A 24,817-nucleotide genomic window follows, 5' to 3' on the forward strand; every position below is an offset into this window, starting at 1 on the left:
CATGGACCGGGGAAAGGCAGGCTCAGGGAGATATCACACAGGGGGCAGCTGCAGAGCCCGATCTGGAATGGAGCTCCTGACCCCCTGCCACCACCGGTCCCTCGGGTCACCTCCAATGGAAGCGGCCACTTAGAATGAGGGTCTGGAGGCCAGCACCTGCCCCTCAGACTTCTGGAGCCATCCCCGCCAAGGAGAGCAGAGCCTCAGCTAACTGTCCTCCCTCCCAGCTCCGGGACCTTTCCCTGCCTGTCTGAGTCCCTCCGTCCTCCCCTCCTCCTGAACCTCCCAGTCAACCCCTGGTCGGGGTACAGGGTGGGGTGGGTAAGGGTGAGTCCTCAGAGGTGGGACACAGTTCAGGGGGTGCTGCCCGGGTAGTGAGGGATGGAGGGCAGGGCCCCTGAGCCACAGCACGAGCAGGCTGACAGGAGACTGGGGTTGGCAACGGGGTGCGTGAAGATGGGGGGGCCTTTCCCCGCAGGCAGTGGGGAGCCCTGGGCGGTTTTGGAGCAGGGGAGTGAGTGACCGGAAGGACACAGTCAGGAAGCCGCGTGTGGCAGCCCTGCGTGGGCTGCAGAGGGGAGCGGGCAGGCACAGAAGCTGGCTGGCCGGGGGCAGGGGCGGCAGGGCAGCCTTGGAGCCTCCTTCGGGGTGGGGGTGGGGGTGCTCTGGAGGGCGCGGGCTGGGGCAGCAGGAACAGGAGGGGAGGTTTCGGGGCTCAGAAATGAGACAGGCAGGGCTGGGATGCTGCCGAGAAGCCGCAGCGGGGGTGGGCAGCAGGACAGATTAATGACGGGGAAAGGCGAGGGGTGGAATGATGGCCGTCTCCTCGTGACAGGTGAGGGGAGGGAGGACACGGGCAATTGAGCACGGTGAGCAGCGAAGGTGGAAACCTATGGAGAGGACGGACAAGGCTGTTTATGGCCCAGCGCCTGCCGGAAAGGGGTGGGAGAGGAGGAGGCTGCAGATGACCTCGCTGGCTGCTCCGGGACAGCCAAGAACCCAGGCTCAGGGGAAAAGAAATCAGGCCTCGGCTCAGGCTCAGGAAGGCCCGGGCTGACTACGTCGCTTCAGGAAGGAGGCAGCAGAAAGGGCCGGCTTCTGGAGGCCACAGCCTCCCTGAGGACGCCGGTGGCGTCCCCCGCTCTCTGACATGTCCTATGCGACGTGTTTCCCCTCTGCCGGGCTTGCTCGGTAAGGACAACAGGATAGTAAGAACAGCAGCGGTTTCCCAAAGGTGAGGGCGTGCATTCCCTCTCTTCCCTTGGGGCTGGGTGGGCCTCGGTTGGAGACCTGGAGAATGGGTTTGCTGGAGGCAGAGCAGGGAAGGCAGGCTCTGGACACTCCCTCTGCCGTCGTCGGGGCTGCGTCCCCACCGCCAGCCCTCTGCCCATCTCCCAGAGCCGGGTCTCAGACAGGCTGGACAGGCCCTCTGGGACCTGATCCCATCTCTTGGAATTACAGATGGGGAGACTGAGGCCCAGAAGGGAAAGGGAACGGCCTGTGGGTGTGTGCTAACTTGGATGGCCAACAGAGGTAGGAACATGCCAGGCCTGACCCTTCTTGGCCTCAGCTCGTCTGTGAAATGGGGATGATGGTGGCTTCCTGCCTCTGGGGCCTGGGCCCCTGGTGTTGACCCATGCAGAGGGCCCCACACACAGTAGGTCAGGAATCGGCCGCACCTTCTACTTGAGGAGGTCATGCTCAGGGACACAGCTGTGGATGGGAGCGCGGTCTCACGCACCATGCCGACCCAGGATGAATTCCTGGCTCTGCCACTGCCGCTGAGTGACCTTGGAGGAGTGACTCGGTGTCTCTGAACCTCGGCCTGTTCTATAAACAGGGGAAGCCCCAGCTCCTACTGCACAGGGCTGCTGGGGGCTTGGGAGGAGGCCACGAATGTGGCATCAGGCCTCTAGATCCATCACTAACCACCCCCCACCCCGGCAGCTGTTGTCCTCAAGCGCTTGCCAGCCTGTGTCCCTCTGCCCCCAACCCTGTCAGGGTCCACAGCTCGCCGATCCCACATGGGGGCAGCCTGGCCTGGAAGACACGGAGGCAACCTCTTCTGTCTGGCAGGGACGGGACTCCAACTCGCCTCAGGCCCCCAACGTAGAGTCCCAGTTTGACTTCCAGCTCCTCCTTCACAGAGGGGGGCCAGAGCTCGGTGAAAGGGTGTCTGGCAGCTGAGGGCCGGCACCAGCACCCCATCCTTCCATCCCCCACCACGCTGGGCCCTGGAGCCTCTCCTGCCTCCTGGCAACTGTCCCCTGTCCCGGGCACCGAGGGCCGGCCACCAAGGCTGCGCTGCCCGCTCCTCCTGGCTCGGGCCCAAGGGAGGGGCCCTGTTCCCCTTGGACGCTGTCTCTCCCTTGGAGCCCAGGACCATCAGGCTCATCAGGGGCCCCAAATTCTCCACCGCCTTATTCAGACGAGGTCCCCTGCATGTTTCCAGGGCTCCGTCCCAGAGAGAGCACAAGGGGCTCCCTGGGGGCAGGAGGAAGAACCCAGGACGGCTGGATTAGGAGTGTAGCCGTTCACCTTCCTAATCGAGCCCACAGAACCTTCTCCCAGGGCGAGGCACCTGTCCTTCCTTTTCCATCTCCAGCTGGGACTGGAAACCAGGCTGCCTGGGCCGGTGCTCTGAACCACTCCACGGTCACTCTGGAAGAAAATCCAAGCAGAGGGAGGGCACTCGCTTGGCATAGCCTTAGGAAAGAGGGCTCGGCTATCATCGGGCAGAATGTTCTTGGTCTCTGGAGATGTTAGGGAACTTCCCCCGGATTTTACAGAGAAGAAACAGGGAGAAGAGAATAACTTAGAAGGTTGTATCCCGGAGAGTGAAGAACCTAGGATCGGAGCCCTTGGGGGTCTGTCTCCAGAGCCCACGCCTTGTGCCCTCCCAGCGGGTCTCTGGGCAGGGGCTGGGGAGACATTTGCTAAGTGAGGAAATGGAAGAGGCCACTGATGGGCTTCTAGCCCGTGTGCCCGCTGCCGGCCAACTGTGCGTCTTTGGCCAACTGCGCCTGTCGAAGTGCAGCTGAGAATTCCTTTCCCGGCAGAGGCAGGGGCTTGGGAGCGACCCCTATCTTGGGGCCCTTGACTCCTCAGATCTGGTGAGTTGGCAACAGGGAGCGGCTGGAGATGGGGGGGAGGTCGGGCAGGGGGGGCAGGGGAAAGCTGAGCTCCCCGAGCATCCCATTCCCAGGGGCTCAGTGGGGTCCTCTGGGCTAGAGGTGAAGGCAGAGGCTCAAACAACACCCACAGAACCCCTCCACCCCCAGCGGGGCTCCAGGCTCACAACCGCTCCGCTTCTAGGCAGGAAAGAGTCTCTCTCAACAGTTCCCGCAGAGTCCCCCTCCTTGGCCAGGACTGAGTCACTTGCCCAGCCTGAGCCCCCCCCCGCTATGGCCAGGTCTGGGGACCCCTCTGATGGCCAGGCATGAGTTGCAGAAGGAAGGAAGGAGGGAGGAAGGGAAGGAAAGAAGGAAGGAAGGGGAGATGAAAGGAAGGGAGGGAGGAAGAAGGGGCATGAGTCTTAATGGGGGGGGACAGCTTGAGGGTGGGGAGGGGTGGCTAATGGGGCTGAGAACAAAGAAGGAGGACGGAAGCCAGGAACCAGGGATGGGAGAGGGAAGCCAGGCAGGAGGTCCACCCTCTCCCTCCTCAGCCAGATGGAAACACAGAGCCCGGGTGTCAGGGGACAGGCGTTGCTGGACTGTGTAGCCCGAGGCAAGCCACACCATGTCCCTGCGGCTTGGCTATCTCATCTGTAAGGTGGGGGCAGTAGTGGCCCCAGCCTGGGCGGTGGGCGGGTTAGGAGGGCGGCGCGGGGATTCCGCAGCAGCTAATAGCTGTTACTTTCATTCTCATCCTTCAAAGTTCCCCTTTCGGTCGCTGCCCACGGGCTGAGTCTGGGTCACCACCGGACAGTTGGCCAAAGCCCTCTGTAGCCATGATGCCCAGAGCTCCCAGTCCCTGGGAGGCACTGGTAACCCCGTTTTCCAGTTGAGAAAATGGGCTCCCAGCTGGTCAAAGCCGGAGTTCCTTCCACACAGCAGCTGGGGGGTGGTAGATAAAGATGGAGGAGGGAATAGCTCCTCGCCTCAGTTTCCCCTCCTGCCGCAAAAGAGACCAGAAGGATCCCATTCTTCCGTTCCTAGGGGAGTCCGCGCCGGAGAAGCGGTTACAAGTCATTCTCACCTCGGCAACTATGTCCCCCTACACCCGCCCCGGGGGGCCTAAACTTCCCCAGGGGGCCCTGCGCGGATCTCGGGGTCCCTGTCCCACACCGCCGCCCCGTGGCGGCCTCGGGGACTGCAGGCGGCGGGCGTCCAGCCGCGCGGAGCACGGAAACCCCAACCCCGCGGGGAGCCCCGGCCGCCCGCCCGCTAGGTTTGAGGATTGAGTCCTGCGCCGTCCTCTCTGCGCTCCCAAACCTTCTCACACCCGTCACGCCTCCCTGCCCCCCAACACTCAGCTGGCGGCTGCACACGGTCTCAGGGGCTCCTGCACCACCGCGGGGCAGAACTCATGGGCCCGTTCGACCGTGGTGCTCCGAAAGTGAAGGCACTTCCAAGGTCACGCAGCCAGGAACGGGCGGGTGGGACGGAGGCGGGATTGGAGCCCAGGTGTGACTTTGTCCCCATATTTAGGAAGCCCAGCGCGCCTCCCCGCTATGGCCCTGGGGCCATCTGGATCAGACTCCCAGGCAGCGCTGTCCAATGACAGTAGCCAGGACCCCCAAGGAGCCCTTGACTCGTGGCTTGTCCGAGTTGAGTCGGTTGTAAATGTAACACACGCATCTGATTCCAAGACTCAGTATGGATAAAAAGCATACAAAGGGCGCCTGGCTGGTTCAGTAGGTAGAGCAGTGGACTCTTGATCTTGGAGTCTTGAGTTCAAGACCTCCTTTGGGTGTAGGGCTTACTTTAAAAATAAATAAAAAACAAGGGTCTTGGAAAAGGTCTCATTCTTTTAAAAAATGAGAAATATCTCTAGTAATGCTTCGTTTTTGTTTTTATTTTATTTTATTTATTTATTTGACAGAGAGATTACAAGTAGGCAGAGAGGCAGGCAGAGAGAGAGGAGGAAGCAGGCTCCCCGCCAAGCAGAGAGCCCGATGCGGGACTGGATCCCAAGATCCCGGGGATCATGACCTCAGCCGAAGGCAGAGGACTTTACCCACTGAGCCACCCAGGCACCCCCCTTTTTTTTTTTTTTTTTTTTTTTGACAGACAGAGATCATAAGTAGGCAGAGAGGCAGGCGGGTTGGGGGGGAGGGGAAGCAGGCTCCCTGCGGAGCAGAGAGCCCCATGCTGGGCTTGATCCTAGGACCCTAAGATCATGATCAGAGCTGAAAGCAGAGACTTTAACCCACTGAGCCACCCAGGCGCCCAGATTGACCTGATTTCTTCAACAAATTACAAAATAAGAAATAAATAAATAAATAAATAAATAAATAAAAGAAATAGAGTAGGAACCTCTAGACTGAGACTTAATTAACCAGTGACATGCTCTGATGGGCTTTATTTAGATCTTGACTCGAACAAACTGAAAAAAAAAAAAGACATTTGATGATGTTAGGGAACTGTTACAGGATGGAAATGGGATTTGGGGGTTTAAGTTGTTTTCTTTTATAGATCCATCTTCAAATGTTTAGGGATTAATTTTTATGTATACAGGATTTGCCTCAAAATAATATGGGATGGGCAAGCTAAGGGGGTTACATAGTTTGATTTGGTGAGTATCTAAGCAGGTTGATGGGTACATGGGTGGTCATTTTATATGATTGTGTACTTCTTCATGTGTTGAAAAGTTTCTGTAATGTAAATACTTATAAAACAAAAGATCAAGGGGCGCCTGGGTGGCTCAGAGGGTTAAGCCTCTGCCTTCAGCTCAGGTCATGGTCTCAGGGTCCTGGGATGGAGCCCCGCATCGCATCGCATCGGGCTCTCTGCTCAGTGGGGAGCCTGCTTCCCCTCTCTCTCTGCCTGCCTCTCTGCTTACTTGTGATCTCTCTCTCTGTCAAATAAATAAATAAAATATTTAAAAAAAAAGATCAAGTCATTTCTCACTAAGGTCAACTAGTAGTTTATCTGGAGGCAAATAAATCATCCTTCTTCGGAAAAAGACCAAAATCAAAAGACTTTTCACTGTATTCATAACAAAGGAGGCTTCAAGGCAAAAGCATTGTTAGAGACAAGGAAGGAATATATAACTCCAAGAAAATATAACAGGTCTAAACTCACACACCTGGTAACATAACCTCAAAACAACGGAGAAATTAACAAGGAGAAATTGTACAAAACGAGGAGAAACTAACAAATCCATCATCACAATTACTGATTTTATCACCACTCTTTCAATGACGGATATATCAAGAAGAGAACAGAATCACGAAGAATGTAGAAGATACAGATAAGACAGATATTCGATTATCATTAGTAATCAGGGAAATAAAAATTAAAGCCACACTGAGTTGGAATTTGACTTCCACTAGCTTGGCAAAAATTATAAAGTTCCACATTTGGCACAGATGCGGCTCAGTGAGGACTCTCATCAGCTTCGGGTAGGAGTAAAAATTGGTTCAATCTCCTCGGAAAAGAGCTTAACTTTGCCTCATAAAGTTGACCACATCACACACAGGATGACCTAGCATTCCTTATCCTAAATTTGTTATTGAAGAATACATATATATGTGGTCGATTTGCAAGGAGAATCAGAGGAAGAGGGGGTTGCAGGTGCAGAGGGACACAGGGATGGGCCTCTGAGAAGTGTTGGCAGTTTTTTATGGGCGTCTGTATTGTTCTTTTATTTGTTTCTGTTTTGCATGTATGCCTTACGATAAAAATGCTATGTCCATATATTGGTACATATGACGTCTGCATGTAAAGGTATAAGAGGATGGAAAGGGACTCCAGACCATTCACAGTGGCTCTGCCTAGAGAGTGTTACCTGGGCGGGAGGGAGGGGCAAGGAGGGAATTCATTTTATATTCATATATTTCTGGATTGTTTGACTGTTTTTACAGTAGGTAATTTTAAAGACCCAATTAAAGCAAACAAGGCAAAACAAAACCCAAGTAACATTAACATCAGTTGGGAGAAAACGCCACAAGGGCATTTTAGGAGGTTGGTGGGATGGAAAGAGCCGCCACGGGCTGGTGAATCACGTGATTTCCCGAAGGCTCAGTTTTCTCATCTGTAAAATGGGCTCCCTGGGGTCTGGTCTCATGGGGTCTCTGGGTGAGATGGGATGGGTGGAGGGCCTGGCTTAGCCTTGGGTGCACAGTGGGTCAGTATAGGGAATATTCCTGAGGGGGGCAGGAGTGTCTGGGAATCTAGCGGAGGGGATGGAGAGCAGGACTGGAAACAGATGGTGGGTCAGCTCGGAGGTGCGGAAGGCTTCTGGGGGAGGTGATGTGTGTGTGCCAGGCCCTGGGGAAGCAGGAGAATGCAAAGATGGGGTACAAGAATGGCATATCTGGTAGGAGGATGGGGGGTGAGGAGGAAGGGGCTTATGCAGACAGGTCTGGGGCTAGGGGAAGTGCTGCAGGATGAGCTGGGGAGGGGAGAAGCTTTCCTGAGGACCAAGCAGAAAGGAGGACAAGGGCTAACGGAGGCTTCCTTTGGAACCAGAGAAATCATGCAAAAATATGCAAAAGACCATGCAAATGAGCCCGGCTGGTGGCTGGTGGGAAGAGGACCCAGCTGGTGATTTTGTTCCCAAAGTGTAGTCCAGGGCCACCTGTGACAGGATCACCTGGGGAACTCATCCTGGTCCCCTGCCACCCCCAGACCTACTGCTTCCATCCTCTGGGGCTGCAGCCCAGGAGGCCACATGTTTAAGGAGCTCCCCAGGTGATTATTTACTTCTGCGCTCATTTATTGAGTAGGCACATGGCAATGCATTATAATTATAACACATTAGAATATATGTACCTTGTAATGTATAACATAAACATTCAAACAGGAAAGTAAGTCTCCCTCTTTTCTTATTCTCCTCCGCCCCCACACCCATTACCGCTCTTCTTTGTCCTTCTGGAAGCTACCCACACCCAGGACCATTCCTGTGTGTCTTTCTGGAAGTTACTCCCAGGGGATTCCCCCTGACCGTTCAGGTCCGCTTCATCTTGGAGCCCCAGGGTGATGTCTCTGTGTCACCCACAGACCAAACTGTCACTCCTCTGTGTCTTTGTTCACGCCACTCACTCAAAATTCCCCCAGAGCCTGCCAAATGCCAAGCCCATGCCAGGCGCAAGGGAGACCCCAGTCTGTCCCCAGAAGCTCACAGAACGGGGAGCCACGTGCACAAGGCAGCACTGGCCCGTGGTCAGCGCCCAGCTGTGCAGTCAAGGCACCATCCATTCCCATGACCCCCAGCACCTGGGCAGGAAGCCTGAGCTCTCCCCTGCAGTCACCCTCCCCCTCCCACGCTCCCCCCAGTCCATAGTGTCTCCCAGCCAAGTGCTCAGCTTCCTTCTGCTGTGAGTTCCCCAAGGGTAGGCCTACCTCAGTGTCTCAGTTTGGGCTGCTGGAACAAGAATGCCACAGACTGGGCGGTTTCGACATCAAACATTTATTTCTCCCAGTTCCGGAGGCTGAGAATTCAAGATCAAGGCGCCGGCCGGCAGACTGGGCATCTGGTGAGGCCGGCTTCCTGGTTCTTAGATGGCCATCTTCTCGCTGTGTCCTCGCACAGCAAAAGGGAAGCGGGAGCTCTCTGGGGTGTCCTTTATGAGGACACTAATCCTGTTCGTGACGGTTTCAACCTCATGACCTAATCACTTTCCCAAGCCCCTCCCCCCCCATACCACCTCTGGGGTTAGGATTTCAACATACAGATTGGGGGTGGGGGGGACACAAACATCCAATTCGTGATTCAGGTCAGCTCAGATAACATCGACAGCAGGAGAGCAGGTGAACACCCCATAGCAGCTGCTGACAAGACCGCGCTGGCTCTGTCTGGGATGCACAGAGGTCTCTGAAGAGCTCTTCAAATTGGGGACAAGTTGCTGGTGGAGAACACCGGCGGCGGCCCCCATCCAACATGTTCAAGGTATCCCCCTCCCAGAGCCTGGGTCCCTGCCTGGGCTGAGGGCTCCTCCCCCCACCTGCCCAGGAACCCCGGGAGCCAAGCCCTAGACCACCTCAGTTCATCCTCAAACCGCGTTCCCCCCCAGTCTCTCCCTGAGTGAGAGGAGGCAGGAGAGGGCGAGGGGCAGCTGCCGGGCTCCCTCCCTCGGGTCCCACAGCCTTGCTGTGTCGGGCGGCAGGCAATGCAGCCGTGGCCTGGACTGCTCCCGGCTCCCTGCTCACCAACGCTCAGGGCCACCTGCTTAGGTGACACCGCGTCCCAGAAGCGTCCCCGGTTTCCCTATTATAAGTGAACCCGTTCAGGGCACTTCTAGGGGTCGCAGGCTCAGGCCCGAGGGCTTCGGGAGGCCAGGCCGGTGTTTTCTCAGAGTGTAGCCCCCGCGGCCGCCCGAGGCTTCGCACGGAGGGGTGCACACCCTCCTCCCCTCCCTGCCAGACCCGGACCGGGAGGCACCGCCACGTCCCGGCTGCAGCGCCCGCAGTGGCCACACGGGGGCAGCAGGCGAGCGCCCTCCGCGCCGCCCGCCGCCTGAGTTCTAGACCCCGGGGCATTGCCTGGAGGCGGAGGGGAGAAAAGCCTTAGGGAGACCGGGAGAGGAGACGAGGACCTTGGGCCGGGGTCTGGCTTGTCGCTGGTTCTGAAGCTGGGGCCTTGGGCAGGTCGCCTCATTCTGGGAACCTCGGTTTCCCCATCTATCAAATGGACTAGGCTGCCTGCAAGGGCCTTTTTTGACCCCGGTAATCCCGGAGTGAGCTCGAGTAAGGAGTGGGAGGGGCTTTTGAGCCTTGGTGTCCCTGCTCCTAGAGTGGGGTCCCGCCCCCGTCTGACAGACACCTCTCATTCCTGGCAGGGGTGGGGGGAGAAGAGAAGCTGGGAGAGGGACGTGAGTCCCCTGAGGTCTCACCGACTCCAAGGCTAGCATGTGGAGAACCCCATGTGGGATGGCGAACCTGAGCCCCAAAGGGGGAAGGGACTTTTGGTGCTCTCGCACGAGGACAGGGCAGGGGGCGCCTCTGTCCCTGACCACTTCTCTTTCCCGGTGTCTCCCTGGACATTTAAGGACTTAGCGACTTCACCCCCTAACCTTTATTTGGAAAATTACACAGAACAAGAGTTGGCAGTCCATTTTGCACCCAGAAGGAGCAGGGAGAGGCTCCAGAAGCCCCATAGGAGGTCCTGGACTCGGGGAACAGCCCCCCTCATGACCTCTGGAGTGTCTGCCCCAGTGGGGCCTGACCCTGCTGCCCAGGGCATGCCTCCCACCTGGTCCCCTTCCAACGCTCTCCTTGTGGGCAGCCTAACACAAGCCCCTTCCGTCACCCTCAAGAGGGAGGACAAAGCTGGGGGTGGCCTTTGAAGCCCCTAGGCATGGCGCCTCTCAGCAGCTACGGGAGACTGAAGAAGACACTAAGATTCAGAGTAGCCCAGAGGCAAGCCAGGACTGGAACCTCCCTCTCTCCAAGGCCCGTCTGCACCCCTGAGCCGTGATCCCCTTCATAGCTCAGGGCAGGAAAGAAAGACAGAGGGGCTCTTTGCTGAGCCCCCACCGCAAGCTTGGCCCTGACTTGAGGCCTTGCCTTACTGGGCGCCCCAACACCGTCACCTGCCCCACTGACAGATGAGGATGGCGCCGTGGCCACTAGGAGTGAGCAGACCGGGATACGAACTGCGGGCAGCCTCGCTCCTGAGTCTAGGGTCTGCCCTACCTTCTGGGTGGGGGCCTGGCAGGCTGCTTCCCCCTGTGGCCTCAGAGCCTAGACAGCAGTAGGGGAGCAGTTTTCTAGAGTGGTCTGGGCAAGTCGGAACGCCTCCCCGTGCCTCAGTTTCCCCAGTCCCACCCACTGACAACGCAAAAAAAGTCCGGAAGAGTACCTTCCAGCTGACTAGAGTAGCATGTTCCAGACAGGGCCAGTGTTGGGGGGGGGGGCAATCAAGGACCAGGCTTCTAGGATCCCCCTGGGGGGTGGGGGAGGACACAGCTGAGATGTCCAAGGCCACCAGGTCCGGCATCAGGGACCATGGGGAGGGGTGCAGAGGATGATGGGCTGGTATCATCGTGACAGCCGAGCTGTGGTCTCCCCCGACCCCCCACGCCACCACCCTGTGCACAGACCCAGGCCAGGCCCACCCTCCAGACACCCTCCAGTCTGCTGTCTGACCCGGAGACCGCCCTGGAAAGGGAAGTGTGTCAGCGGGAAGGCCAGGCATTCCTCCCCCTCTGCTTCACCACCATCATCCTCCCGGACTCCCAAGTTCAAAGAATTTCCCTCCCATGGCCCCAGGGAAGGCCACTCTGTGGAAGGGGAGGTTGTGTGAGAAGGCCTGTGGGGCGCCCCCTGCTGGGGTGTGTGAACCAGGCAGGAAGGCGGAGGCTTACCATAAGCCTTCTCTGCCTGGGTGTTACGGAGGCTTCTCAGAGGAGGTGGCTTGTCCTCCGAGCGTTAGGAAACAGGTCATCCGGTTCCCCTGTCATGGCCTACCTGGAGGAGTCAGATGCACAGAGCCAGAAAGATGGGTGGCTGCCTCTGGCTGAGGGGGAGGGGGTCAGTGTTCAGTGGGCACCTAGTTTCAGTTCGGGAAGACAGCATGGGTCCTGGTTGCACCACCCAGCTAAGGAACGCGTTTGGGGTCACTTAAAAATGGCTACTTTGGGAACTTTCAACTCACGTGTATTTTATCACCATTTAAAAAATTTTTCATTTAAAAAAAAATAAACACATAAGCAGGAACGGAGCTGGCAGAGCAGGGGACAGGGGGGTTCCCCGAAGTGGCAAAACAGGAGGGAGAGGGTGTCCCTAAGAGGCAGGGACACCAGAGTGGGAGCCCTGAGTGTGAACGGGGAAGGAAGTGGGCCCTGGTGGGGACCGGCAGGCAGGGCATGGCCAGCACACTCACAGCTCTTTAGTCACAGTCATCCGGTGTCCCCACACCTCCCACCCAACCCGAGACCCCCACTTCTCTGCACAGAGTCACACTGGGCAAAAGACTCCACGCTACTGGGACCTCTTGGTCACCATAACCCGGGGAGTCATAGAAGCTTCCAGGCTCCTGTTCCAGCTGTCACACACACACCCCTGGCCTCTGGGAAGACACCCCCCGCCAGTTCTGTCCTCTGCTAAAAAACTCCTGGGACCTTGTGGCCTGCACGATACGACCCAGAGGCTTTGGTCTGGCATTCAAGGCTCCTGGCCCCTGGCCCCGGCTGTACTCCCCCATTCTTCTTCCAGGGTGGCTGGGTCCCACCACGCGCAGGACCCTGAAATCGCCCCGTGGGCACCCACTCCTCCTAGGAGCCCACGCTCTGCCCTGCCCTTCCCTGCCTCCTTCGCTTTCATCCTCCCTTCCTCTAGGATAGCCCCTTTCCACTGTCCAAGCCTGATTTCCCCCTCTTCCGAGCGTGTCCTGGATCTTCCCCAAGGCCCTGTGACCTCCCAGTGGGCAGGGCCGAGTCTCCACAAACTCTAGGCTCCTCCAGGCACCAGCGCACAGTAGGGGCTCGGGCAGAATCTGCTGAGAGGTTTGGCCCCAGCAGGCCCCCTGTCCACCTCCCTGAAACCCAGCAGGGGCAGCAAGTGGGGCTGGTAGAGAGTTAAGTGTCTGGAGCCCTGGGGTCCTGCCCTGTCCAGCTTTGCTGTGTGACCTCAGGCCAGTGTCTCCCTTCTCTGGGCTTTGGTTACAACCTTCTAGGAAACGTGGCCTCCTGAGCAACCGGTCCCACGGAACAGGCTCTGTCGAAGGGTAGTGAAGGCGGGGGCGGAAGGAGTCATCTACGCCACGATCTGAGGGTGGGGCCCAGAGGGTAAGAGGGCCAAGGTCACCACGGCCGCAGCGGAGCTTTCTGGGTGCTCACACACACGCCCATCCCAGAGCTATGCTCGGCACTTAGCTGGGGCTGCCCTGGGCTGCTGGAATGTTAGGGAGGGCCCGGAGCTCTGTCACTACCACCGGCCCCACCAGGACCCTCCCCATGACGTGGGGACGTCATCAACCCCATCCCCATATCCCCATCATCACCAAGAAGTTCGAAGAATTTCCTTCTCTGGAAGGCACCTCTGGCCAGAGATAAGCCAGCTCTCTGTATAGATAGTAGGCTGGACAAGAAGGGGGTTGGAAGGAAGGGGGTTGGAAGGAAGCCCCTGTGTCCCCGGCCTCCTCAGGGGATGCAAGGGAGCGAAGGGAGCCCACTTCACCGAGCAGGTGCCCGGCCATCTCTCCGTAAGCTTCTGGGCAGCATTCTTGGCCCATCTTACAGACGGGACAACTGAGGCTCAGAGAGGTCAAGCTTGCACAGCTGTGAGTGCGTGAGGTGAGGCTCAAGTCCAAGGCCTCTGCCTTCCGTTTGCTCCTTCCTATTTCTCTGGGCACATGGCAAAAAGCAAAGAAGATCTGCCTCTGAGAGGGGCCCCTTTCCTAGCCCTGAGTGTCTGCTCTCCCGGCCCAGACTCTCTGCTCTGTGAGGCCGCTGGCGTGTGGCTAAGAGCCCGGCTCTGGAAGCTTCCCGCCCAGGTTCGAATCCAGCTCCGCCCCTCAGCAGCCATTTTGAGCTTGAGCCCCCAGGTCCTAGGGTGGCAGCAGGGCCGAGGGGGTGTGGAGAGAGGGCCCTTCCCACAGAGCCGGGCACACAGCGGGCCCTCCAGGAGCACCCACCCGCTAGCCGAATTCTCATTTCCCCGCCAGGCAAACGCCTCCTCCTCCTTCCCTTCCTTCCTGACCACCCTCCTGGGCCCTGGGCCACCCCCAGAGCCTTTCTCATCCTGCAAGGGGAGAACCAGTAACCCCCTGCACCTCCTCCCTCCACAGTGTGCCCCTCCTGAGCGAGGCTGGCATGTCCTGCCGGGCCCTCCCTGCGTCCGGGGCCCGGCCCAGGGCTAGCTGTGGCATGCCCTCAGGTCTGCTGACGATCCAATCGGTGAGTGTACACCCATTTCCTCCGCCCACTACTGCCGGCCACCTCCTCATCTCCCAGGACTTCGTAGAATCTTCCCTGACCTTCTGCTGCCCCGTCTCGCAGCTCAGGCCTCACACTCTGTGAACTTAAGATTCCCACCCACCCCCCCACCAGCCCTCATCCCCCCACAAGGATTAGGCTTCAAGTCCAGGACGCGGCTTCTCCTGGGATCTCTCCACCACCTTGCAAGCCTCCTGGCCTCCGGTCTGCTCTCCAGGAGCCGGAGGTCTTGACATCCCCTACCCACTGGCTCTGTGACATTGGGCAAGACCCTGACCCTCTCTGAGCCCTGGGGAAGTCAGCTGTAGAAGGGGGAGGGGAACCCACCCCTCCCTGGATTTGCTCCAAGTTTCAGAGAGGGTGGGGAACTCTTTGTGCCCTGGAGAGGCTGGTGCACTTTGGACAGCTGTACTCACAGATGCCAGATGCTGGCCGGAATGGGAGTGGAGTGCTGGGGCATGTTGGGTTCTAACTCGGCCCAACCCCCCCTCCCTTCTCTCAGAACTAAGCAGAACGTCCCAGCTAAGTGGGAGGTGGGCTTGTGCCCTGTGGCCTGGGAATCAGAAGGCCTGGGGCAGATTCATTCCTCTCCTGGCCCTCGCCCCTGCTCTGGGCAGAGACCTGTGCCAAACACCCGGACCGGTTGAATCCGCAAGTCTCTGCCCCATGAAAGCGGAGAGCCTTATGGGGAAATAGTTCTGGAAACCCTTCACTACCACCCAGTGTGAACCAGGAAGTCAGGCCAGGGAGGCATGCCTGCTGTGGAGGGCAGAGAGTGTGTGTGTTTTGGGGGAGGGGGGGCTCCTAGAGGGCTTCCTGGAGGAGGTGGCGCCAGGACCAGACTAGGTGGGAAGCCGCTGCTACACAGAGAGAACCTGAGAGGCAGGAGCCTCCACTGGCCCCCTTAACCCCCCCCCCCACTCTCTGGTAAAGTCTAGAAAAGCTTCAGAAGGAGGTAAATTAAGTCTTGAAAGAAACTGCCATTAATTCAGTCAGAAAATAATCCTGTTCATTTAGTCAAAGAAACACTTACGTGAATTTCTTTCCAAACCCATGCCTATTCAAAAAGCCAGCAGACCCAGTTGGTGGCTACACTTAAAGAAAACTCCCCAATAATGAAGGAATGGGCCAGTGGAGTCCAGAGTCTGGTAAATCTAGTCCAGTATCATCCCAGTCCTATGACTGCTCATTCAATCAGCTTATCCTTTTTTTTTTTTTTTTTTCAAGAAAGTATAATTCGGGCAAACAATAGTACGCTTGGGCAAATAACCAGAAAGTTCAGCATGAAGAACTCTGTCGCGCCTGCTGGCCAGCTGGGGGTGCATTGTGTGGTGACAAAGCCTGCAGGAGGGTCTGGAACCATGAACTTGAACGGGACATTGGCTCCCCGCTGCACCCCAGGCTCGTAAGCTCAGGAGTCATTCTCCAGTTCTGAGCTTTAGTGTCCACATCCAAAAAATGGGGAGCCTGCTGTGAGGTTTGTTATTTTGTTTTGGGGGGGTTTTGTTCTTAAGATTTTATTTATTTATTTGACAGAGAGAGAGAGACAGTGAGAGAGGGAACAGGAGCAGGGGCAGAGAGGGAGAAGGAAAAGCAGGCTCCCCACGGAGCAGGGAGCCCCACTCGGGGCTCCATCCTGAGACCCTGGGATCATGACCTGAGCTGAAGGCAGAGGCCTAGCGACTTAGCCGCCCAGTGTCCCTGCTGTGAGGTTTTTTTTAAAATCAGGAAACCAAGGGGAGTGTGCTACCAGAGGACATCCCGTCTCTCATCCCAGGCCTCGCAGGAGAGGAGCCTATACACATGGACCCTTAAACTTTTAATCTCATGTAACGTTTGGAATGGAAAATGTTTTCACGTGGCTCAAAATCCAAACGTTAACACAGGGGGTACAGTAAAAGTCTCCCGCCAGCACCTTGCCCCCCGCCCTCCATTTCCATTCCTGGAGGAGATTCAGCACCTCCCCAGTTTCTTACAGAGCCGGCCAGACATCGGCATAAAACATAAACAGAAGAAAACACATGCACCGTCTTTCTCCTCCCTGTCTATTTCCATTAAAGAGATACTGACACAAGATGATACTTTGTGTACACCTTTCCCCGTTGGTACATAAAGATCTTCCTCATTTATATGGCTTCATTATGGTGTCTTGGATGAATGTTCTGTGATTTATTTTCTCAGCCCTTTACCGATGGACAGAAGATATTTCCAAACACACACACACACACAAACACACACACACACACACGCACGGCTATGAATAACCCATTTCCCTCCTACGCACTTATACCTGTAAGATAAATACCTGGGCTTGGAATTCTGAGGGCAAAGGAAATGTGCGGTTGTCAGTTTGATGGATGTCGCCGCTGCCCTCCTTAGGGGATTTACTTACTCACTCTCCCACAAATGAAGGTGCCTGTTCCCCCCGAGATGTGCTGTCAGTGTGTTCGCAAAATGTCGTAATTTTCCTCACCCATCGGGTGCGTGTGGATTCTCGGTGTCATTTTATTTTGCATTTTTCTTCTTTTGAATGAGGCTGCAGGGGCGCCTGGGTGGCTCAGTCGGTTAAGCGTCTCCCTTCTGCTCAGGTCCTGATTTCCAGATCCTGGGATCAAGCCCTGCATTGGGCTTTTTGCTCAGCAGGGAGTCTGTTTCTCTCTCTCTCTTTCTCTCTCTCTCTCTGCCCGCTGCCCCTCCCCACTGCTCGTTCTCTCTCTCAAATAAATAAGTAATATCTTTTAAATAAATGAATGAGGCTGCAGTCTTGACCTGAATTTCAGAGACCCTTGTATTTCCTTTTCCGGGAAGTCTGTTTGTATTCTTACTTTCTTATTGATTTCTAGGTGTTCTTTGTGTATTCAGAAAAGCATGATTTGCAATTTTTTTTCCCTGCTGGCCCCTTCCAGAGATGTTCTGTGCACGTAAAACCAAATACATATATGGTACCATGGGCACTTTGAATTGTAGTTTGCTGGGGTATTTTTTGACTCAGTGGTCCGGGTATGTGAGAGGGATCCCTCCAGTCAGAGTATCAGAGCTGGAGATGAGCACGGGGACTGGCTGAACGTTCTTCTTTCTAGGACAAGAACTAAGGATGCCTAGGTCTCTTTCCCTCCATTTTTCTTAGCCACTTGAGGGCAGGGACTGTACCTGGGTATAGCATCCGGGCCTCACTGCCCACTGAACTCCCACCCCCGGACTCTTAGTCCATTGTTCTCTGCACTCCTTCCTCTGCGTAAGTCTGCATAATCGAAGTATGTGATGGACCAAACCATACCCTCTCTCTTTCTCCTTCTCAAGGGCAGACATCCGTGAGACTATGCCCATGGTGAGGAATGGAATCTTTGACCACAGCTCAAATCACACCTCAGGCCTTATTCATATGGTAGGCCCATTCCTCTGCCTGTACTCCCCATGGCAAACTCCTACACAGACTTGAACGCCCAGCTCCTGTGATGCTTCCTCTGGGAAGACTTCCGTGACTCCCATCTCTTTCTCTCTTAGGGTTCTGTTCACCTTGCTCGTGTCTATATTTAGCAGAGCAAGAACTGTGTTCTCCCACTTCTCCGTCACTTGGAACCTCCTGACATGAATTACCAAATGACTCATCAAAGAAAGGCAGGTTTCTTTGCCACTTGGGGCCTCAGTTTCCCCATTTGAAAAGGAAGAGCAAAATATAGAGCCAGCCAGAGAGTGGTTGAGAGGATTGAATGTGTCAGTTCATATAAAGTGTTAAGCAGAGCCGCCAGGAATAAGCAAGGGGCCCAGAGGCAGAGGCCATTCACTGATTATTACTAACCCGGTGACCTTGGGCAAATCACTTCTCTTCTCTTAGCCTCAGTTTCTGTTTCTATGAACTGAAGAGTAAAAGAGCAGACTGAGGCCATAATCATCAATGGATGCTAACATCCTTGGCTCAAATGTTGACGGTTGACGGTAACTTTGTAACAGACGATGAGGCTGACACCCAAAGTCACTGATCAACCCTACCATCACTAAAACATGCAACAGCCCGACACACACACGGCAGCTCCTGCTCTGAAGCACCAGGAAGAACACAGCATCGTCTGCAGAATCGTCTCAATAAAATCACTGGGGTCCAGACCAAATCAAGCCTCCAGTGTCTACATTTCAATTAGCAGCCTACGGGGAACTATGGGGGAGAGAGGAACATGTTAGAGACACCACAGGGATGCGGTCAACCAACTCCACACTTCGGGAAACTCAAGCCTGGAATATTATTTTGCCATAAAAAGGAATGAAGTACCAACATGTGCCACAGCATGGTTGAATCTTGAAAACACTACACAAAGGGAAGCCAGACCCAACAGATCACAGACTTTGCGAACCCATGTGTACGAACTATCTCCGGTAGGCAAAAGACAAGAGGAGATGAATGGTCCCCAAGGGCTAGGGGAGGGCAGGAGTGGGGAGTGACTGCAACTGGGTATGGGGTTTCTTTTTCTGGTGCTTAAAGTGTTACAGAATTAGGTGGTGGTAATGTTTGCAAACCTTCTGAATCTACAAAAAACCACAAACTCTACACTTCAAAAGGGTTAATGTTGGGCTGCCTGTGTGGTTCAGTTGGTTAAGCCTCCAACTCTGTTTTCTTTTCTTTTCTTTTCTTTTTTTTTCTTTTTTTGAGAGAGAGAGAGCATGTGCAGGGGGTGGGGTGTAGGATCAGGGGGAGAGGAAAAAGTGGATCCCCAGATGAGCAGGGAGCCTGACACAGGGCTCCATACCCAGACCCCAAGATCATGACCCGAGCCAAAGGCAGATACTTAACTGACTGAGCCACTTGGGTGCCCCAAGCCTCGGGTTGTGACCTCAGGGTCGTGGGATGGAGCCCTGTGTTAGGCTCCACACTCAGCTGGGGGTCTGCTTGGGATTCTCTCTTTCCCTCTCCCTCTGCCCCCGCCCCAACATTTACTCTCTCTCTCTCTCTAATAATAAATAAATAAGTCTTTTTAGAAAAATGGTTAATTTTATGGAATGTAAATTATATCTCCTTGAAAGAGACAGAGACAGAGAAACATTTAAGAGATATACCAACCAGACAGACTAGGTGGGCCTTCTGTGGATGCTGGTTCAAACCAACTGGAAAAAGACATTTTGGAGACAAATTAAGGAAATTTGAACATAGATTGCCTATTAAATAATCTGATGAGAAAAATGGTGTCACTGTTGCAGGATGTATTAATAGTAGTGTGTGTGTGTGTGTGTGTGTGTGTGTGTGTTTGTGTGTTTGATTTACAAAGTCTTTATCATTGAGAGATAATTACTGAAGTATTTGTAGGTAAAATAATATGATATCCGGAATTTCCATTGATAAATATAGGTGGGAGACGGATGAAACAAGAATGGAGAAAGTTGATGTTTGTCAAAAATTAGCGATGGGTATATGGGTTCATTTCACTATATTCCCTTTACTTTTTAGTATTCTTGAAAATACCTAGGGGTGGGTGCCTGGGTAGTTCAGTGGGTTAAGGCCTCTGCCTTTGGCTTGGGTCATGGTCTCAGGGTCCTGGGATCAAGCTCCACGTTGGGCTCTCTGCTCGGCGGGGAGCCTGCTTCTCCGCCCCACCCTGCCTGCCTCTCTGCCTACTTGTGTGATCTCTGTCTGTCAAATAAATAAATAAAATCTATAAAAAAATAAATAAAATAAATAAAATAAAATACCTAGGGGTGCCTGGTGGGTTCTGTTGGAGCATGAGACTGTTTGATCTCAGGGTCATGAGTTCAAACCCCCAAACTGGGCGTAGAGATGACTTAAAAATAAATCAGTAAATAAACTAATAAAATACAATTAAAGGTAAAGCAATAAAGGGATTGACTTCTGTTTTCTTCTTTATATTTTTTCAACTGTCCGATTTTCTGTAAATTTCCTATAAATTCTATAAATATAGATCGCTTTTATAATCAGAAAAATATATTAAGGCTACATAACTAACCGACAAGTTTGAGCTAACTGACATCTCAACCTTGGAGCTTGGTCTCTGGGAAGCTCTCTTCCCTGGGTCCCACCAATGCCGAGCCAACCTCAACGCCTTCCCCGCAGGAGGGAACGGCTCACCCACAGGGTGGAGGGTTTGCTGAAATTCTGTGGCAGCCTTGCACACTGCCCTTCCTCTTGAACCCAAGGGTGGACAAACCCTCTCCCTGGATCCCTTTAGCCCGGCTGAAGCTGGTGGCCCTTTTAGCCTAGTGGCTTAGTCGGGAGGGTGTTGAAAGAGAGAAAAGGTCTTTGACCCTTTGTGTTCATGTGACCTGGGAGAGACAAACAGCCTCTCAGACTTGGTTTCCTCTTCTGTAACCTGAGGAAATAATAATTCCTACCTCAGGGCTATTGCAAGGATTACACAAAAGGAGCTTATCCAGATTATAGTAAGTGCTCAATTAATGAGAACAATTTTGTGAAATAAAGGAGCTTCATAAAAGTGATATAAGCTCATTAGGAGAAAATGCAGGAAAACAGAAGGATTAAAAAAAAAAAAAAACACGCTTCAGAGTCCCCCCAACCCCGAAAAGAACCACAGTGAACATTCTTTCTTTCCAGGCTCTTTCCTGTGTATAAAAGTGTATTCTGCTTTTAAGTACGACTGTGATGCTACTGTCAACATACACTCACATCCTGCTTTTCTTCTTGTAATATTGTAACACATTTCCTCATATTATTACAAGCTGTTTGTAAACATGACTTTTAATGGTTGTGTAATATTCCATTGTGTTTGTGCTGCTCACCTCTGACCTGGGTGTTGGACACCTAGACTAGTTCCAATTTTCACCATTACAAAGAATGCCACAATTTAAAAAAAAAACAAAAACAAAAACAAAAAAACCAGAAGAATGCCACAGCGAGCATGAGCATGTATTCTGAATGATTTCCTTGGGTAGATTTCCAGGAGTGGCATCGCTGGGTGCAAGGGCACGCATGTATTTAAAGCTTTTGGATAGGTGAAGCCTAACCGCCTTTTCGAAGAAGTGGTGCCCTTTCTTTTTGCCACGGCCAGAAGGCTGGCGTTTCCAACACGGAACTTTGCCAAAAATAAGCGATCCCAGATGATATAAAGTAGATGAAAACAGTGTTCTGACTCCAGGCGTCAGATGCCAGATTACCTTTTCCCAACCCCCAAGGGCTGGAATCACACTTCTTGGTCACTCCCCGCCCCTCCCCCCTCCCCCATTCCTGGTTTTTTTAGTAGAAGGGGTCAGAGGAAGGGTCCTAGGGAACCAGAGAGTGGGGTACAAAAAGAAGAAAAGATTTGGGGAATCCGAGGCTCCCTCCGTCCCTCGGACGTCATTCCTTGCCCCAGGTGATTTGAACCCGGAATCCGCGGACCCAACAGTTCTTTGTAAACCGGGGGTGGAGGTGGAAAGGTGGGGTTACGGGCAGGGGGGATCCCAGCTCTTTTCAGGCTTCTCCAAGGGACCCTCGCCGGGGGAAGTGTAGTACCTCCCCTTCCAGCCCGCCCACCCCCGAGGGCGCACTTGGAGGCTCCCTCGGGCCCGTGCTGCTGCTGGCTGGGGGTCCGCCCACGGGGGCGTGTAGGGGGGGGAGGCATGCGGGTCGGGAGGAGTGTCCCCAGCGGCTCACCCCGCAAGCACGACAATCACGAGCGCCTGGGGGCGTGGCCGGGAGGCCGGGGGCGGGGCTGGGAGGGTGGCGTCACGGCCCCGCCCCCGGCCGGCTCCCTCCTTCCTGCGCGGGGCGCCCTGGCCGAGTCCTTCACCTGAAGGGACAGGTGTGCTCATCTCGCATCTCCGAGGCCGGCGCGCGAGTGTCAGGTGAGCCCCAGCAGCAGCTCCGGCAGGGGGTGGGGGGTGGCGGGTGGGTGGAGGGTCCGGGATGGGGGGGTCCTCCGACACGGAGGAGCAGCCTGTTCAAAGCAGGCTGCTCAGAGAGGCGGAGCTGGGCGTGGGTCTGTGGAGGTGCCGGTTGCTCCCCAAAACTCCTGCGATGTCTCTTGGTTATGGTCACGTTGTACCGAAAACGGAGGCTTTGGAGGGATTTGAAGAGGAAACAGCAGGCTTCCAAATATTTCAACCGCAAATCTATCATTTTTGGGTACATGATAGCTTTTCTTCGTTGTAAAAGTAATGTGCATGGGTTGACAGTTTGGCAAATGGGGAAGAATAGGAAAGAAATCGCCCGTGGTACTAAGACACACGAAACAACTGCGAGTATTCCTGGTGTATTTTCTTTCCCAGTGTGGTCTCTGTGCATAATCATATTAATCTCATTTTATTATACTGTATTTACAATTTTTGTGTCTTGCTTTTCTCCTCTTAACATTGTGTCATAAGCATTTTTTCTGTTGTTATTAGTCAGCCGTGTATGTGTAATCATTATTTTTAATGGCTGCATAATGTTACATTTGAGGGAGGGGCCGTAGTTGGGTGCCATTCTGAACACTTGGAGGAAGGATTTGAGGGGGAGACTGGGAGGTGTCATAGGAAAACATGGGCTCTGGGTCAGACAGGCCAAGACCTCCACCTCCAACACGGGGCTTCAAGAGAGGTCTTTGTGTCAGTTTCCACATCAGGGAAACGGATCCATTCCCCAGAACGTTGTGAGGATTAAGTGAGCTAATTTATGTAGAACGCCTCCCCTACCGTTCTCACGGTTCTGGCAGAAAAAGGGTCCATGTGTTTGTGAGTTTGGAGGAGGGATTTGGGCCAGCTGAAGCTGCTGAGGGAGTAGAGAAAGAGCTGGGGACAGGAGGACGGGCTCCCCAGAATGGAGATGTCTCTGGGTCTGGGGTAGACAGGCTCACACCCACATCGCTGTGGGAGCCAGGCCCAGACAGGTCCCTAAGGCAGGACTGTGACCTCCAGGCCCCTAGAAGGGTTCAACGCTTGGGATAAGCTTCTAGAAGGGCTTTGGAAGAGAGAGGATCAGAAGACAAGTAGGGGGAGAGGGTGAAGGGGGAGCTTAGTAATCAAACTCTTGTACAGATAAGGAAACTGAGGTTTATTCAGGATATGCACAGGGAGCAGTAACAGAGTAGGTTCAGACCCTCGGGGACCTAACTCCTGCAGGGATCTCTACAGCAGAGACTCCCTGATACTAGGGGAAGGAGGAGGTCAAGGCTGAGTCACCAGCTGCACTTGTACCAGGCTAAGGTTAGCTGAGAGAAAACAGATGTCTCTGTTTTTTGAGCCTCCATTTCCTCATCTGTGAAATGGGATAATAACTCCCCACCCACCTACTTAGTACCCACGGCCAAGCCTGCCCATCACCAGGTAGCCAGGGCCTGCTTCCATTCTTAGGGCCTGTTCAGTCTCTGCTCATACACTCCTAAACCGTGGCCCCCTCGTCTTCATGGCCCCCTGGCCATCTTCAGAGTGGGGATAGCGGTCTAGGTACCTGTTGGTGAGTGCCTGTGGCCCCATCTCAGTTAGGATGGGAAATTCCATACTCCCTTGAGCTCCTGCTTCTAGCATCTGAGAGATTTTGTTCTGTGTTTCTAATTTGGCCTTCTTGTAAGGGCTCCTACAGCACTCTATGGGCTGAATGAGAAAGGGCTTCCTGCCCGGGGGGAGTTCCTAAATGCTAAACTCATCTTGTAGTGAGGATCCCTGTGACCCTCTGAGGCCACCTCTTTCTGCCTGGCCCGTCACACCGGGACAGTAATAAGGACGGCATAGCCTCCCCTAGCCATTTTAGCCATCTCTGACTTAACGCTGGTCCCTTATTCTGGGTCCTGGGCCTCCTACGGTAGATGCAGGCCCCAAGGGCTCGGCCCACCACAAGGGGGAGGCCAGGCCAGGTCCGGCTCTACTCCCTGTGACTGAGGGGATAATAACATTCAGGTACCGGACTCTGGGCTGTCAGGCTTTCTGGGCAGCGTCTCTCTTTTAATCCGCCTGAGGTGGGCGCTGTGGCCACCCCCATTCTGACATGAGGGAACAGAAGTTCAGGAAAGTTCTATAAACTCGTCCAGGCACACAGCCCAAAAATCGCTGATGCAGGATCTGAACTCAGCTTGCTGAAGTGGGGGGGTCTCCTCCACCCCTACCTCTCAAGTGAGAGCTTCCTCCAACGCTGATGTAAACTGCGGCGGCGCGCCCCTTCTGTGAGAATATTTTTGAGCGCGTATTTTGTATGCAAATGTATATATATTTGTTTAAAACTTGGGTATAGATGTTCTGCTGGGCTAACACGTGTGTTATAAAACATACATTAAGATAGAACATTTAGAAAGCCAAGATTAAAAACTGGATAAGAATGCAAATTCTGATCTTTCTTCCCACACCCCAGTGGATCACTCCGTGAATTTCCTGGGGTGCCGGGATCTACTTTGGAAACAGCTACGATAGTGGCCACCAGAATCCCCTGGATGCTTTCAGAGTGGGTGAGTGGATTTGTGGTGTCCTGAAGAACAAAGGGGGGGCCTGTTCAGTGGGGTCCTCAGATGCATGGGCACGTTCCCATTGGCATGCACGGGGGGAGACAAAGGTGGATTGGGGTGCAGGCTGTGAGGCAGCATAAGGCCCCTGGGTGGGTCTGGAAGGGTGAATTGTAGTCCTTCGTAACCTTTGTGAACATTAGATCGTGTTCTGGTAAACTCTCCCAGCCTCAGGTTCCTACCTGTAAAACAGGTGGGGTGATCTCCAGTTCATGGGATTGCTGTAGAGAATTCAGCAAGAGCCCGTGACAGGTGCCCCTTATGGGGTCCAATAAATGTGCGTTTGCTTGTTCTCTCCTTCTTCTTATCTTCTATGCGCAAAACGCCAAGCTGTTCTGAGCAAAGCCAGTGCATGAGTCCCATA

At 54.3% G+C, this 24,817-nt stretch overlaps 1 protein-coding gene across 1 annotated transcript in view; it reads left to right on the forward strand.

Annotated features, from left to right (window-relative positions):
* The first annotated feature begins 21,767 nt into the window (after positions 1–21,767).
* The window catches only part of LOC308347288 (casein kinase I), a 33,530-nt gene continuing 30,480 nt past the window's right edge, over positions 21,768–24,817 (forward strand). The window contains exon 1 of the mRNA XM_080810546.1: positions 21,768–21,829. The gene's annotated coding sequence lies outside the window, so the exon portion shown is untranslated. The remainder of the gene's footprint in view (positions 21,830–24,817) is intronic.

This window comes from Martes martes (genome assembly GCF_963455335.1).
Source record: "Martes martes genome assembly, chromosome: 8".
NCBI lineage: Eukaryota > Metazoa > Chordata > Mammalia > Carnivora > Mustelidae > Martes > Martes martes.